At 37.5% G+C, this 13,292-nt stretch overlaps 1 protein-coding gene across 7 annotated transcripts in view; it reads left to right on the top strand.

Moving 5' to 3' along the window:
* Positions 1 to 43: 43 nt before the first annotated feature.
* Positions 44 to 13,292, top strand: part of PLS1 (plastin 1) — a 42,963-nt gene continuing 29,714 nt past the window's right edge. Inside the window, exons 1-2 of one of the 7 annotated variants that reach the window (XM_042042749.1) lie at positions 6,868 to 6,979; positions 9,319 to 9,515. The gene's annotated coding sequence lies outside the window, so the exon portion shown is untranslated. The other 6 variants (XM_042042748.1, XM_042042752.1, XM_042042750.1 and 3 more) reach the window with 6 other exon arrangements.

Here is a 13,292-nt window from a genome sequence, read left to right on the forward strand (position 1 = left end):
CATCGCCCCGCCCCCGCCATCGCCCCGCCCCCGCCATCGCCCCGCCCGCCTGGGCTGGCCCCCGCGGCAGCAGGTGGCGGCGGGACCCGGCAGGGCGGTGGCACTGCGGGACGCGGCTGCGGGGTAGGTGGGCAGCGAGTGCGGCGCAGGGGCTGCTTCTTGGGTGCTGCTGTGCGCCGTGTCCCGTGTCTGGCGGGAGCGAGGGCCGGGGGCTAGCGGCTCGCGGAGCTGGTGGAAGGGCGCGTTCGGCAGGTGAGCGGGCTCGCTGCTACTCCGCGCAGGTAGCGGTGAGCAGCGTGCGTGAGCTACTGTTTATTATTATTATTATTACTTGTTTAGCGTTTATTGCTTTATATTATGTTTCTTTTGCGAAACGTTTACATGTGTAAAGTACGGAAGATGTTGATGAGAACCCCTAAAGGACGCGAGGCGGGCGCTGCGCGGCAGCGGGCGGTGCCGGTGCTGAGCGGGAGCGTGTGGCCCCCCTTGGGCAGTGAGTGAGCAAACGTTCAGGAGAAAGAAAAAAGGATAAAACAAGGGGTTGTGAGCAGGTGTGAACCCTAGAGAGAGTACGCGAGGGGACACTGAACTCTGAGGTTTTTGTCATTAGAAGTTCTGGCTCTTCTGCATTTGTTTATGAACTTTGCTTAGCGTTGTTTCTCGGCTGAAATAAAATCCTCTCGGAGGATAATTCTTTTGCCTGTTTCCACTGTGCTGGGGCTGTGTCTCTTGCATGTAAAATAGCCCACGTGTGTTTCAGTTCCTTGAACCGTTTCAGGTGAATGCTTTCGGGAACCTATTGCTAATATTTCATTCAGAGATGGTTATTTTTGTCCTGCAAAATACATGTTTGTCATTTCAATAAAATTCTGATGGCCTTTTAAGGGCTGGTAACTTGGCAAGGACCTTCAAGAAACTTTACAAAATATAACTGGGTTTTATCTTAGTTTGTTTTTCAGCATATATTGTAATGTTTTTTTACAAGCCGACTTTATAAAATGTTAGTCTTTCTAGAGTCATTCCTAGAGAGAAAGCAGGAACGACGTAGCTATTTATGGTTTGTTAAGTAGAACTTCAGTATTTCAGGAAGACCAAATACATCTGGGTTTTGTTATCAGTGTTATTTTGAACACAAAATTTTCTGGACAATTTCAATTTAAAATATCTATTATTGTGCAAACAATATTCTGAGTGTAAATTTCCAAGACTGAAATGATAATCGCACTAAGGAAGGTGTAAACTGCGCTGCTTGCCAAGTTGATGTAGAGTTAAAACTCCCGTGACATCCTTGATGGACATAAGAGAGTTAGCAGGATACTCCTGGTGTATTAGGAAGTTCAAGAAGACTCTATTATCCTAAGAAATAAGCTAAATTTACTGAATCATGAGGTGATTGTTTTTGCTGGTAAAGCATAGGTGTGGCACAACAAGTGCCTAATAAAGAAGAGTGCTTTTGCTTGTAAGTCTCTTGAGTCAACAGTGAGATCATATCAATATAGGTATTGTAGAAATGCTTTCATTTGTCATAGGTAGAATGCTACATAAACTTGTGGTGCAGCTTTTTTGAGCATTTACTAAGCATGTAATTCAGGCTTTTTTCTTTTTTGTAATAAGTACTTCTAACAGTTCACTAGAGAGATCTCCTGCTCCCCATTCTTCACTGAGAATTTTACTTCCCAGTTGCAAAGCCCCATCTACTGACTTCTCATCACATCATCAAATTTCCACAGCTACCATGGTCTTAGAAGACTCCACATGAGAATTCCCATAACAACTTCATTGGGCTGTGAGGATGTAAGAAGTCTCACTCACAGCACCTAGTGTTCTGTAAACCCTCCAGGGAAACAGCACCTGAAACACCTGGTTTCATTTCTTGCTTTTCTTAAGCACAGGATAAGCACCTCAATAAACTCTTAGTTCATCTCCTTGTTTCTTTCTCATCTCATTATATTACACTTTTATGTCTCTTGGCCCCCAGGAGGAGAAGCAGTCATGTTATCATGCATTTGAAGACAGCAACTAGTAGCTAATGAAAATAGTGTGCCTTGAGACCATTCTTTGTTTTCTCCTTCAATGCAGCTGTTTCATATTGCTGAAAGGAATCTTACATGTGCAGAACTCAGCTTGCAGAACTTGGGGTCAGGGGAAGAAATTAATGCAGATAAGTACAACTATGTATGAAATTCAGTGTATACAGCACTATCAAGATTTCTGCCAAAGCTGATGTTACTTTTTTTTAATCTTTCATTTTTTTTCCTGCTCTCTTCCCTACTTGGGCAGTCTTCTCACTGTATAGTTGCATGATTCTTCCACGCTCAAGCCTCTCTCTTCCTTGGCTTTCATTACTTGTCTACTACATGCCTCTGCAGGTCATTGTACTTATTTTAAGACACTGAGTGACTTTGCATTAGGCCAGCAGGTCTGAGAGTACAAGAGCATGTTAATTGTACTTTTATTCCCTCTGTTGTTTAATTTTGAGCTATAATTACTGTTCTTGGGGCTCGTGTACTCTGTGGACGTACGTGAGCTGTTCCCCCAGGTGGTTAGCATGACTGCAGTTCAATCTCAGCTGTCCTGGAGGCAGACAAAAGGAGTACATGTAAGTGTACATATGTGTTCCTGGATGCCGTCAGGAACTGCGAGATGAGATCATACAGGCTGCTAACGGTGGTGAGGGGAAGCGCAGCCGAGATGGTGCGTGGAGGTCCTGTGAACCTCCATGTAGTTTCACTCTGTATCAGGGTGTGCTTATGGCTCCTCCTCTGCAGGGCTGCTGTAATAACACCTGAGAGGCTGTGAGTACTCGAAGTCATGAAAGTTCTTGTCAGAGTAGGTGCCTGACCTTTGGACACTGGGCACTGCTCTTGTGCGCAGTAAGAATGTGGGTTTCAGCACTCGTGTGTTTTATCTCTGCCTCTGTTGCTTAGTCAGCTGGGCTGGAATGAAGTGGCACAGATTAAAATTATGTGTCACCCTGAATATTGGTCTGATGAGTAAACAAAAAAAAGTAAAAAATGGAAACAATAAATGGCAGTAAGGACAACAGGCAAGCCAGAAACCTAAAAACGTATTATGTACATCCAGCCAAGCAAAAATTAACAGGTATGAGAAGAAAAAAAGTGAGGAAAGAAAATATATAACACTAAAATCTATTTGACTTCTATATGTAATCTTGACAGGTCCTAGTCCTAAAAGCACTTATTTGTGTTTTTTTTCTATGAATAAGCCTACTAATATACTATTGATAATGTAAAATATTCGAGTTATTTGGAGAGATGGCAGACTAGACATTCCTTTGGAACCTAGTTTTATTATTTGTATAGCAGCAATTACTTTTTTTTGTTTTTCTGCAATTACTACTTTTAAAAATAGTTGCCTATAAATATATTTTTCTTACTTGTTTCTTGCTTCCCAGTATTTCTAGAAAAGTATTATTCTTGAGGCTAGTAGCTGTGGAAGAAACTTGCAGAAATGCCTTTACTACCAGTATCAGTGTATATCATTAAGACTTTTTGAGTTGATAATTTTTGAATGAGAGTTAAAATTCTTGGAATCTAGTTTCCTAAATAAAAATTTACAGAATCTGGAATTTACTCTTAAAAAAACTTGCAGCCACAGTGATGCTTAAACATCCCTTAGTGAAGTGTAAAACTCTGTACTAGTCATGCTAAGAGAAAATTGTGCAGTGTGCATTTAAAATGTCATTTAAATTACATTTGAAAATTCTGAGTGTTGAAATTATGTAGGTTCTTTTTTTAAAATATTTCTTCAATGAAAAATTGTAGTAGCTACCATTGCTCCAGTTTTCATAGTGAGAAGTTGTTGTTTTCTGAAAGATTTATTATTAGGAGCTATAATTTTCCATCTGGTTCTATGTTCCATACTGATAAAAACTGGGATAGGGTTTATGTATGGGAATATTGATATAAGTTCTGCTAAATGTCCACTTACCCACCCATTGTATTACTTACTATAGAAATAAGTGCAATGGAGGAGGGAGAAGGGGGATTCATGTTCTTTGTTCTTTTTCCATCTTTTTTTGGAAGGCAAATAAATTAAATCTATTTGCACTGGAACAGTATTTATTACTGCTTTGTTCCTTGGTGAGTATTTTCCCAGTACTTAGAGCCTCCACTACTCTGTGAGGATTTTGTCAATAGAATACATATCACATTAACAGACTGCTGTCTGGAAATTTCTAAACTGAAAAGTTTAGGGGTACTCTTACATGTAAGACTTCATGTAAAGTCTGTGTGTAATGTTTAGTTCCACCCTTCTTACTGCAGTAATTGATTAAATAAAATACTTTCATAGCATTCACCATGATGACTGAAATACTTTCCATCCATGATAACTGTTGCCATAAAAGCTCCAAAAATCACCAGGTCTATATAAAGAGCTTAAATAAATGGAGGACAGGACTATCAGCAAGTAACAGAATCTGGTCCAACATACAATTATCACTGGGAAGGGCTCCACTGTACTGTAGCAGATAATAAGGAAGCAATAAATTGTAAATGTAGTTCCGGGAAAAGATACTGAGCTGAGCAACTGCAATTGCTGTTCAACCTACAGTCAAGGTTTGAAGACCTTCTGTGGAAGGTGTTGTAGTATTAGCTCATTTTCAGCCTTGACATTCAAGGAGAAAACAGTCAACTGGTGATGGTGTTGTAATTTTTAAAGCAATGTTAACAATGAAAATAACAACTGACATTAGTCACATCAATATGGATCAGGAATTCCACATTACTGACAGAACCACTTCTGCTTTACTGGTTTCTTTATTAAGAAACGTTTATTAAGGTTTTTTTAATCATTGCTGTTGCTAAATCTTTCCAAAAGGGCTTGAAAAGGAAACAGTAAAGGTGGTTTCTCTGTTCTCTGGTGTGTTATATCTGTGATAAAATTACTAATTACATGATTTCAGCTTTGATTCATCTGGTCACCTGCATGGAATGCTAGTGTAAGCCATGTCCTTATTATTTACATAATTATTTGTTTTGTTACTTCTAAATGTAACTTGATGAACTTCTAGGGTTTTATGTGGAGGTGTGTACTTTGTTACTGCTATTACATACAGGTGTCCAAGAAGAATTAAGGTACTGCATCACAATAGCTCATCAGAGAGACTGGTATTGCTAAGCCTCAGAAATAAATTATGCATAAAGCAGATTGTGTGCTTCTCCATGCCTGCTTTTGGTGGGAAAAGGATTATCAACCCACTTTCAGGGCTCTCTTGGCAGATGTTTCCTTAATAATAATGGGCACTAGGGAGAAAAAAAAAACTGGATCCAGTATTTCCCACTTTCATTCAGTTACTGTATTCATCCTTTCATCTCATTAACAATCAGTGCTAGAATAGACTGATTAAAAACACTGACATGTAGAAAAGCTGAAATATTAAGTCATGTGTTACCAGAAAGATTATATTTATTTGATTGTGATAGAAAGAATGTTTCTGTTGAAGACTCAGGACCTAGCTCTTTCTTTCAAACCAGGTGTTCTCTGATATGTTTTCTTTTCCAGAATTTTTGTAGTTTGGAATGTTTTTGTCTTGCTGATTTATCAAGCTCCTCTTCTAACTCCGCATCTCCCCTTCTCCCATTGTGTTTGCACGTGTCCTACTGCTTCTCTTTGCACTAATTTATCACCTTATGACAAAGAGAAACTAAATTCTTTCTTTCATATCCTGAAGGTAGGATGATGTAAAGTAGTATGAAGTTTTCATTGTCCATTGAGCTTATTATATTACTTCTGCAATGTTTCTAGTCCTTCCAAGCTTGATTTATAGAATTAAAATACATTTAATTGAAGCTAGTGAGGGTTTCCTCCTCCCCTTCCAGGTAATATGATGTATTAGATGAGAAATAACTGAATATAAAGACGTATTTCATTTTGCTTATCATCACCCTTATCAGCCAATTAATTGTAGCTGAGAATTTAATTGTATGGGGCAGAATATTTTTCACACCCCAAATTACAAAATGTTAGAGTGCGTAAATTTAGATCACATCAATAATTCTTTTTTTTTGTAAAAGAGAGTTAGTTATCTTTTAAATCTTATCAATAACTCCCTCTTTAAAAAGAGTTTTTGCTTGGAGTTGTATATAGGGGTATTACTTCATTAGTTCAAGACCTATTGGACAAATTTTTCTAAAAGCTGATAATCTTCTTCATCTTAATCATTGACATTTATATATCTTTGATCTTTCAAAAGGGATTTCATTATTCTGCTATTACCAGAGATTAAAAAAAGTAATTAAAACTAATGTGTGCACTCCTTAAAATATCCAGAGTCTTTCACCATTCTGTTTGAAACTCAAACCTCCCAACTGGCCTCTTAACCACGGGCAAGGTGGTTTGGTCACCTCTTACCAAAGCTGCTCCCAAGAGAAGCTTGGCAGCAACACAAGACTTGTTTTTTGTCATGCCAGAGCAAATCCCTACTTCTGTCACTCTTGTTGTGTTTGTTTTCATAAGGTGGCTTGCACACTGAAATGGCAGCCCTTGTGCTGTGTGGAAGACAGCTACTGGGTCAGCCACACTGGGTTTTTTAATGAACTTCGGTCTGATAGACTCACTGCTTTGGAGAAAGTAGAAATTATGAAATTATCTATAATAATAGAAGCACATATTTTGGTTGCATTCCAAAATTTCTGCATGCTTTCCCTCCTGATTTTTTTTTTTTTTTGGTGTGGCAAATCTATGGAACAGACTCTTCTGCCATATAGTTTATTCTTTAGGCTGCCTTTCTGCTTTTTTTTACTAAGTAAATTAAGATCTAGGCATTTAAACTCCATAGGATTAATCCATATCAGCCCTCCCCAACGAAATAAGCACATGTTGGATGAGTGATTGACTAGAGTCTGTGTGCTACCTAAGAAGTGCTTCATTAAGATGTCACTTCAGTTGTGCTGCTTCCTGCTGGACTCCTCACTCAGCAGGAACAGACCCAGCAATAGTAGGAAAGCTTGGGAAGGTAAGCACGGTACTGACTTGTGGATTGATAGTAACAGCTCAATAAATATTTCTGTGTCATGTCTAGAAACTTAAAAACAGGGATTTAAATATAGGGTATTGTTTAATGTTCAAGAGCATTAATTTTGGAGACTCAGAAATTTGAGTTATTTTTCATTAATTGTCACTGTGTAAAGTGACAGTAAACAATGTGACAGCTACTGAGTTTTTGTGAAGGTCAGTAGGAGGAGGGTGATTCCTTTGGTGCAGACTTGTAGCTAACTTAAAATCCAAAGCATACCAGTTAAAATATTATGTGAAATAAAATACTTATTTTATATGATCTCCTCCAAACACATGTTTTGTCCTTTGTGAAAGAGCTGATTTACCAACAAGGTGATTCATCTGTTGATCGCAGTTGATCATTTTCTCATCAAAGAGTCACTTTTTAGCTACATATTTCATTTGCCAAACGTGGAAATTTGCTCTCAAAGTCTGAACAAGTGTTATGACCTAGGAGTGGTGTGAGAAGTATTAATGTTTTCCTTTGAAAGTGTCACAGTTTGGGAATTTTTTGGACTGTAATCTGGCAACTTTGCAGTGCTGTAGCATGTACTGCAGGCTGTGAGAGCAAACTTTATCATGGCACATCTTAAAATGGCTAACACAAAACAAATGTAAATACATTACATTTAAGAACACGCAGAATTAGTGTTTCAGCAGAGAGACTCATCACAAAGGTTATCCGGTTTACAGTATTTTCTGTGTTGTATTGTTCCTGATAGTACATGGTAGATAACTGTATAATTGTATCTTTCTCACCTTGTGGGACGTTAGGTAATTACTTTTAAAGCAGCAAATTAATTTTTAAACTATCATTTTTTGTTTTGTAAAGGTTTTTATTAAACTAACAGTATTTTGTAAGATGAATGTTTTCATGATACTTATAAAAAGGAAACAAAAATTCTAATTAACAAAAATCATGAACACTTTTATGCATTGTTTTCCAGCAGGTGAATAAAATGTTAAATTTTCATTGTTTTAGTAGAAATGCCTGGATGTATCTTATGTATAGACTTTTTTTTAAACTCATGACTTTGTTGTATAATTGCAATGTATGGTTTAAATGCTTAGGGACATCTGCTTGTGTTGCGAGCTCAAACTATCAAAAAAGATAAATTGTTTAAACCCAAGATCTTTATAGGTTTATTTTTTAAAATTTTGATTTCTGATGTTTGCAAAAAAAATGGTAAAATTTTCACCAAAGCATCAGAAACTGTTTTCATTAAAGAATATAAAGTTATCTCCCAATCATAGGAATCCTAAGGCTGCGATTTTAAATAATTTAGTTAGAAAAAAATTTGCTCAGAAATTTTGTTCTTTTTCATCTACAAAATATGATTAAAAATGACAGTTGGCAACAACAACTGTAGATGTTTTATTCTGGCCTAATTATTAAGAACTACAGCACTAGCAAATGAGCTTCCTGCATGCCCCAGATAGTTTTCTAGTTTAGAAGGTATGAACAATACTCTATTTAGCTTTAGTTACTCAGATTTACTAATGTGCTCCTTTTATCCTCAGCACTTGGGCAAACATAGCTCCTTAAAGCTATGAGCTGGCAAACAGGTAGCACTTGGGAATCCGTGGGCTCTGCAGACTGGCTTTGAAATGCTGCCAGTTGCTTTTGCCACGTATTGTAGAGGACCCTCCTTTTACCTCTAGCTGGACCAATGAAAAAAGAAACCCAGAAATAACCTATGAATTTTCCATGACAGAAAATCCTGGCTTGCTTGCAGTATAGTAGCTGATCAGTCTAATCTAATAATCTTTTGAACCATGTGGAGCTGAAGGAGGCATTAGTGGGTGTCAGAAGGCCATACTGCCATCTGATAATTAATGAAAACTGGAAAACACTCTGGCAGCATGCATCTATTCAGTACTATTTTATAATTGCAGTTAGCCAGAGTATGAAGAATATGTGGCTATAAATTCAGTTGCAGAGGGCAGAATGAATGCATTTTTATTGTTACTCTTAATGATATCCACATGATTAACTTCTGGGGTGACCTTAAAACTAAGTTCATTAGTAAGAGTTAGCCTGTGTGTCTCTGCTGGAGTTTTACTATTTGTAGCAAGCTGAGGTTTCCTACTTCAGCTTCCAAAGAACAGGCACACGGCAGGATAAAGGCAGTTTCCTGAAATGTCACCGTTGTGCTGTTTTAACAACTCTCTCCTGTTCTGCCTCTTAGGCTGTTTGTTCACCGAGAGCTTTGTTCATAGTTCTGCTCTTAAGGTTATGTGGTAACTAAATGTCTTCTTCATGCTCAGAGAAGTGAAAAATGGTTTATAATGTTCTAGTTGGCTTAAGAAAAAGATCCTTTTCTGAAGTTATGAATGCCATAGAAGGCTAAAGCCTATTCCTCAGCAAAGAATAGAGCGTAACAGTATGTCCTACCTCTCAAGTGGCACTGAACCTGGAAGAAACAGAGGCTTGGGACGAGTACTGACAGCCTTGCAAAAGATCAGTGACATTGTAACAGATTAAACTGTCGAAGGTGAGTACACTTTGATTGGAATAGATGGAATGCAAAATCCAGCAAACTGTCAAAAACTGTGAAGCTCATAACTTGTGAAATTGTAATTTGGCACAATTTGTGGGGTTGAGAAAATACACTGGAATCCGTTTAATTCTAAAACAAATTTCAAGTCTTTCCAGTTACAGAGCAGGTCTCAAAAAGTTAATCTGATAATAATGGGAAGTATTTGAAAACAGAAGACAGGTGTTATTCCATATTTCATGGGTTTTTTAGTTCCTTAGGGTCTGACTTGTGATTTTTTTTTTTTTAAAGTTGTGTTTGTAATCCAGACCTGGTTAGCTTTTCTGTTTAGTAATTAACTAGCAATGCTATAGTTTATTGAAGAAGTACAAGAATAATTAAAGCATAAACCCTGACCTTTGAGTCTTATTTGAGAGTACTGGGACTCCCAAAAAGCCTCTCTGTCAAATGAGGATCCTGTCAACACATCATGTGCTCTGAGTTTTTTATTGATACAGATATTTCAATAAGAATTTCAGGATGTTTTCCTACTGAAATTTCCTTTAAAAATAATGCATCTTATATTTGTCATTGTAGTTGCATGCTAACAAAAGCTGCATGGTCCTAAACCTAGACAGAGAAAGGAAGTGCTTAAGTATCATTTGCTGGTGTGTCTTTTAACTCTCTTTTGCTGTCATAAACTTGATATGTAGTGTCAGCCTAGGCACAAAAGAGTGACTTGAGGTGGGAGTTCTTGAATGAACTTGCTTTTAGTAGTGTAGCCTTTCCATTTATATTTTAGTGTAGTTTGCTCTAATGAAATGTCACAGAGACACCAAGTTTGGACTTAAAAAAATAATTCTGTTCTTCAGAGCAGTTACTGGTAATCAAATGGGTTTTATGAGCAAACTGTTTCCTAGTTTCTCATAAAATTTTCTCTATGTTAATGATACTCTTTCCCATCTAACATGTATTTGCATGCTGAAACTACTATGATGCTTTGACCTTCGTAGGAATTCATTTTGCCACAATTCCTGTGTTTGGCTGCTGTAGTGTTGGTTCAGCCTATTTTTTCCTTGCTTTTTGGTCTCAGCAGCTGAGGTACCAGCTTCCAGTGTTAATTGGAAAGCATGATCCTTGCCAACTGTGGCCCTCCAGAGACAGGGCATTTTCTAGGCCACTGGGGTGGATGCATCCAGAAGTGATGCACGAGCAAAGATACTCATATGGGAACAAGGTCGGTAAGGCAGGGGAAGCCTTTGGAATAGGAAGAGCAAAAAAGATGCTTGATGGGAGCTTGCACAAGTTCTCCAGGAAGGACGGTCTAGCGCATTTGTGTACAGGGAAGCCAAATGATGAGTCAGCACGGGACATAGGTTTCAGTGTAATAAACTGATTTTTGGAGAGTATCAAATGATCCATCCAGAAGGCAAATGATATTGCTGGTGAGAAGAGATAAGAATATATGAGATAAATGAAAAAATACATTATGTTGATTGAACTTCTTCTGTTCAAGGCTCAGTCAAATGGTTCCTGCACCAGTGTAAACATTTTGATGTTTACACATGCAAAGAAGTTTCTTCTACCAATTCACCTTAATTCTAACTGTTACTTCCTTGCTAATTAGTTTGAATATAGTTCTGCAGTCATTAAATACATTGCCATGTGTGAAATGGAAAAGTAGGAGTTTTGCTTCAAGAAAAGTGCCTTTAAATGTTTCATTTATGTTCAAAACTCCAGCTTCAGATTCTTGGATAAAAAGATGAGATGGTGGGGTTGTACATTTTCCAGTGGGCTTGAGGGGACACTTATTACAAGATTTGCTCAACAAATGGAAGGTCTTCTGTGTGATCTCATGTCTCCCGAGAGAATTCCTTAGTCCCACTTCTGACCCTGTTTTTGCCTATTGTTTCCTTTGTTTTCCTTTGTGTTGCAGTTGTGTGTCATTAATACCATGTAAATTTTATTGCTGGATGCGAGACTTTTATTGGAAAAATCAAAATATTAGTATGTCTGTGACTTTCTGTGTAATGAGCTATGGAACTGAGACTTTGAGTGTTTACACTAACACTTGTATTTCCATAGCAGCCCCAAACAAGAACTGCCTCTGTCTCTCTTGGAAGGAGATTGCAGTTGCATTACACTTAAGTTATTTGTTTCTAAAGTTTTCATTACTTTATTTATGGCATGATTACTAGAGATGCTGAAAGTCCAGCTGGCTCCAGTTGAAGCTGTTGGAATACAACTGAAAAACTTGTTCTTAATAGCCATGGTACCTTTGCTGTGGTAATAAGGAAGATGTCCTGTACCTGAATGCCTAAGTAACTAATCTCCTTTAGGCCAACTGTAAGGCTTGATAGGATGTTCCAGAGCTGAACTGCTTTAGGTTGGTGGCACATCTTCCGAGCTTCTGATGTCATCCAGGCATTTACACTTGTGTCTCCAAGCTGTTTGCCTACCAAGTCATAGGCTCAAACATCTTTAAAAAGACATAACAGGACCATCCTTTTCTACTGTAGAATGTAGTAACTCTATTCTTGTTTATTCTATTTCATAAGCTACTTTTATTCGCAATGAATTCAGAAAACACTTTTTAGTGGAAACAGTCTTATTAGTGGATAGTTGGTATGTTTATGTTAAAAGTGAAGTTCTTATGCCTTTTGTGTTCTTGATTAAATATTTGTGTTGAGGAATGGAAACCATGAAAGATGTTGAGATAGCATAAAAGGTAATTAAGATTTATGGCTTGAGTCTATTCAAGTTCTTACTATGCTTCCATTTTCCTTGTGTCTATACTTCTCTTGACATAATTCGGATACCACGTACATGCTGTTATCCAACTTTCACCAAGGTAAGGGCTGTTCATAATAAAAGTGAGAGTAAGTGCCACTTTAGCAGATTCACTGTATCCAACTTTTACTTTGGGTCAGAGTTTTTTGAATCTAACCATGTTAAAAAGTCAGTAGGGAAACTTTAATTTTGTGTCCCTTAATTTGTTGTAGTATTATGGCACACATTTATTATTTCGTATTGTATACTTTGATTCTGTACTCCATAATTTATTGGAAAGGTAATGTATTTAAATTACATAAAATATGAAGATTGTTAAGATACTGAATTTTGACATTTTTATCACATAAAACATAAATCTCATCTCAAAAGTAGGATGATTTTGCTTCAGATTAAGGGGTACATTGTTTTTGTAGACAATCTGATCCTGTGTTCTGAAAAACAGAAGTATTGTGTCTTATCAAGAGATCTGTAAGAAAAATCTTGTTTCTGTTTTTCTAATACTGATTTGCCTGGTATTTTCAAGTCCTAAAGAAAAGCTTCTTGTTACATGGAAGCAGCTTTGTTTATATATTTGCCTGGAACTGGTTTGCTGTCAGGTAGGGAGCCCTGGACACACTGTATTACAGAAATACACAGATTTAACTCCTTTGCTGTTCTGTAACTTGCAAAAGTGACCTAACCAGAACTAGTATTAGGAATGACAGTATTTATAAATATCAGAAAATATAATTAAATGTAGTAACTTGTGTGCACAGCTCTGGAGGGCTGGTGCTACTGACTTATGTCAGCTCAGTGTCCCGGTTTCACAGATAAAGTCACTATTTCAGATTTGCTCTTGATGGCAATACTCACAGCTCTGTATTGGAAGCAGGTGAAACCTGTAGAACTCTTAGAAAATCAGGTAATTAACCAAAGCAAAATGGGTCACGTGATCTGAGATAATCCATTTGGGCAAATTCAGCCCAAAATGTTGGTGTAGCTAGACTGTAAACAGGTTAGGTT

This window comes from Corvus kubaryi, unplaced genomic scaffold, assembly GCF_017639235.1.
Source record: "Corvus kubaryi isolate FWS band 111438036 unplaced genomic scaffold, C.kubaryi_AGA036_p1.0 37397, whole genome shotgun sequence".
Classification (NCBI taxonomy): Eukaryota; Metazoa; Chordata; class Aves; order Passeriformes; family Corvidae; genus Corvus; species Corvus kubaryi.